The sequence below is a fragment of the Triticum urartu genome, unplaced genomic scaffold (assembly GCF_003073215.2).
Source record: "Triticum urartu cultivar G1812 unplaced genomic scaffold, Tu2.1 TuUngrouped_contig_5299, whole genome shotgun sequence".
Lineage (NCBI taxonomy): Eukaryota > Viridiplantae > Streptophyta > Magnoliopsida > Poales > Poaceae > Triticum > Triticum urartu.
In genome coordinates this window covers 2,411-6,863 of record NW_024115964.1, presented here as the reverse complement: position 1 = coordinate 6,863, position 4,453 = coordinate 2,411, and the positions used below count along the sequence as shown (strand labels likewise).

Genomic DNA, 4,453 nt, shown 5'->3' with positions numbered 1-4,453 from the left:
CAACGAGCATAGACGTGTAATAAATTTAGAATATAAATATTTATTTTTTATCATCATATTTAATACAATAACAATTTAGGAAATTGCAAGGATTTGTTAGGCTATTTTGTCTTTTATTTTATGCTTTTGTGGGACGGTAAAAACCTGGTGAAGCCGGTTTGTGCGGTGAGTACTGTGCATTACACATGTTTTTAAACCTTCCACGTGAAGTATTCATGCTAACTACGTATATTACTTGTGCAGAATAGGTATGAATTGAGAAAGCAATTTTTATTATGCTTGCTCAAACATCATGCGAATGAAGCTAAAGACAACTTGCCTGATATTGTGAGAGAATTTCTTAAGCGCATCAAGTAGATCTCAATACTTTGCAATAAATTTTTAATTGAATCATCACTTATACGTATACATTGTTAATTTGCTACTTTGTTATCACTTTTGATTCCAAATGAAGTGGACTTCAATTATTATGCAATTGTGATTGTGTTATATTGTCTCTATCTATGACTATTTCACAAGCCCGTGGCAACGCACGAGCATTCTACTAGTCATAAGTTGAGAGCTGCTCCGCTCCTTATTCGTTCGTGTACCAAACCAAACTGGATTAGATTAGCCTTTCCCCTTATTTAAATCCTGTGCTAGATGGCGACCGACCGGCCCAAAATTTCAGCCGGTCGCGCGCGAGCTGTACAGATCGACGCCGTGTGATATGTTCCCCTTTCTTCCCCGACACAGATCGGACCCTGCACGATGTAGGAGAGATCGCGACCCAACCTACCGGATCCCCGCATCGCTGCCCCTGCCATCCATCTCCATCGACACCCCTTCCCGGTCCTGCAATACCCACTGCCGACGGGCGTGCTCCGGCCATGGCTGCTTGCATATGCTGCCTTGACTGGCCGCATACGCGCCAATGCTCACATGGAGCCTCGGCCAACGGCGGTTGCAGCATGTGTCGCCGCCAGTGACGCTCGTCGCACCGATCGCAACATCAATAGGTGGCCTCGTTGGGTTAAAGTGTGATTGGTCACCATCGCCGACGCATGTGGCCTCCGTCGAGGCTGCATGGCGAGAGAAAAAAGGGGAGCAGGGGCATGGAGAAGTGCTTGTACATGCAAGCGCATTGAGGGGTTGCGACCTCCGCGTGGCTGGGCTAGATCGACATGGAGTGGGGAAGGACTACAGGGGTGAAAGAAATCGACAAGATGAAGACATAGGAGGAAAATATAAGGTGGGGCCAGTGGCGGAGCTTCAACGCGATTTGAGAGGGGGCTAAATGAGTCTTAAATAAAGTTGAGGGGCCTAATCTAGTGCATTCTATTAAAGTTTACCTAAATATTATTAAATATTACTATGTGTTTATACAAAGAAATAAATTTGGTAGGGGGGGCCATTGCCCCCTTTGGCCCTCACTAAGCTCCGCCACTGGGTGGGGCGTTTGCGAGACACATGACAGGTCGCAATCGCATGGCTCGCGAGACTCATGATGGATGTGACGCGGAGTGGAGGAAGATAAAGTGACACAATGACTCAGGGGGAGCCGAAGGGAGTAACATGGGAAAAGAGGTCGGGCAACACAACAACGCATGGAAGGGAAGGGAAGGGAAGGGAAGGGAAGGAGAAGGCACCGAAAGACCCTATTACGTGCAGTATGTATTGGAAGTGCACCAATCGTGTACCATATAGCCCCACGCTGTTGCAAACTTGGCCGACCCAGTAACGACAGCAAGGCTACAGTACATAAGTATTCTCTGTTATTAATTGGTTTACTCTAGCTAGTTTTTTTGGCCGATTTCCTATTGACATTTTTTTTTCAAAAAACGTTAGGAATTTAAAAATGTCCATGAATCAAAAACAAGTTTTTATTTTAAAAAGTAAAATATGTTCCCAGTTTTTTTAATACTTACGATTTAAACAATTTTCTGTGAATTCAAAAAAATCTCTATTTTTTAAATCCCTGTTTCAAGGAGTTTCACGGATCACAAAGATTACACAAACTTCAAAATGAAAAAAAAATAAAACATAAAATAAAGAAATAGAAAAACACACCAATAAAAATAACAAAAAGAAAATATCAAAAAAAAGAAGTGATCCAAAACTGATGGAACCCAGAACACAGTAAAGAAATGGGTTGGCCCATATAGGCACCTGCACAAGATGATAGGAGGATGAGAGTGGACGATGGTGTGGGGAGGAGAGGCGGGCGGAAAGTATCTTGACGTATCGTAAAAATAGAGGGCGAAGATCAGCTGTGGTTTCATGTAAATACAATGGTGATTTTTTAAACTCAAATTAGATTATGTTTTACGATTTAAAAATCAGCCAATTTGTGTCTTGGCACCCCACAAAATTCAGCTCGGATGTTAGTAAAAAAAAACGGCTCGACTTATACCGAATTTTGAGTTTGAGACAAACTTATAGAGAATAAATAATATGCCTTGAGTGATGGGCTTTGCAGCTGGTGGACTCAAGCCCAATAACGAACGTGGTGAGAGTTAACCCTAGGAGAGAGCTAGCTCTAGGTAGGCCCAGGTGAGGTCGCACACACGGACACGGGACCAGCCGGAGGCGCAGCCAGTGAGTGGAGCGGCGGCGCGAGCTCTGTCTCCGGGGAGAAGCGGAGGGGCGACGTCAGTGAGCGAGCAGCGGCCACTTCGTGTGTTGCGGGGTGGGGAGGCAACTCCGTGAGCTCGTCTCCGTGCGACCGACGGGGGTTTGCCCCTCAGCTCACCGCAAACTCTATTTCCGGGGAGAAGCAACGCCGGCGACACCGTGCGGCCGCCGGTGCAAGCCCAGGTTCGCCCCTCACCACATCCATCCCAACTCCAAACTCTGAAACTTTGTTTTTTCTTTTCTGAAATGAACTCTGAAACTTAGCAATGGTGAATGATGACTAAGTAGGTCGATTTTCGACAGGTCAGGTCCGCCATGTCGGTCTTCACCGGCGTCTCCATCGCCGACGGCTACAAGCGGTGCGGCTGCGAGACGCTGGCCGTGGACGGTGGACGCCCGCGGGGACAGCGGCTACCACCTGCTCATGGTCAGCGGCTACTCGTGAGCCAAGGAGCTGATTCTCATCGGCCAGAGCATCACCGCCAACTCTTTCAACGTAGGAGGCCATGATTGGTTGATCGAGTACTACCCCAACGGCGAGAACCAGGGCTGCGCCGACTTCATTTCGCTCTTTCTGAACCTTCTCTACAACGCCGATGACGACGACCACGAAGTGCCCATGGAGGTCAGGTTCAGTTTCAGCCTCGTCGACCAGGTGGAGAAGCTGATGCCCATGTACATTCGTGCCACCGGTGAAACCCGCAACTTCTCCAGCACCACTTCAATCTGGGGCAACGACAGGTTTATGAGAAGAGACGCCCTTGAACACTCGGCGGATCTCAAGTGCGATTGTCTCACCATCTGCTGCGACGTCGTGGTCGTCCGCAACAGCAGGGTTGATGATGATGATGCCGGTGGCCGTGGCCATGGAAGCACCAAGGCGCTCCTGCCGGACATACACCAGCATTTCAACAGTCTCCTTCAAAATAAGGTGGGTGCCGATGTGGCATTCCAGGTTGGCGGCGAGACCTTTGCCGCACACCGGTGCGTGCTTGCTGCCCGATCCACGGTGTTCATGGCACAACTCTTTGGCCCCATGAAGGAGGCGTCCAACGGTGTCATACAGATCAAAGACATGGAACCAAAGGTGTTCACGGCTTAGCTTAGCTTTGTCTATACAGACTCGTTCCCTGGCATGTATGAGGACAACATTAAGTTGAGTGAACTATGCAAAGATACGGAACAAGCACAAGAAGATGAAATGTCCGAAGTTGTGGTCCAAGGACAAGATGGGGAAGCGGCAGAGGATGAAATGGGGCTGCTGCAATGGCTGCAAGGCTTGTTTGTAGCGGCAGACCGGTACGATCTCCAGCGGCTCAAGTTCATCTGTGTACAGCAGCTGTCTCAGCGCATAGATGTGAGCTCTGTGGCGTCCACTCTTGCTCTAGCCGAGTAGCACCACTGTCGTGGATTGAAGGAGGCGCACTTGAAGTTTATCCAAGTCCAATCTCCCACGTGTTTGAAGACACTAATGGCGAGTAATGGCTGGGGGCATATTGTCACGACCTATCCCTTTGTTTTGAATGAGCTTATTGCCATGCTTGCTTCGAACCAGAGGAAGTAACACTCTGGATATGGTACGCATCTTCCTTAATTAGACCTTAAGTGACATTCTTTTGCATATATAAGTACCTCTACAGAGATTGTAGCATGTGTGTCTAGTTTTTAATTGTCTCGTCATGTAGTTTGCATGTATGATGAATCATAAAGATACAACATATGTGTAAATTGTCTCTTCATGCAATGGATGGTCTGTAATTTCAGGTCTGAGAGTCAACATTAATTGATATGTGTTGCAGCAATGAGCAGTTCTCTCAACTAGATTATCATCATATAATTA

General features: G+C 47.3%; 1 pseudogene; it reads left to right on the top strand.

Moving 5' to 3' along the window:
* Positions 1-2,928: 2,928 nt before the first annotated feature.
* On the top strand, positions 2,929-4,208 carry LOC125529042 (annotated as a pseudogene).
* Positions 4,209-4,453: the final 245 nt, after the last annotated feature.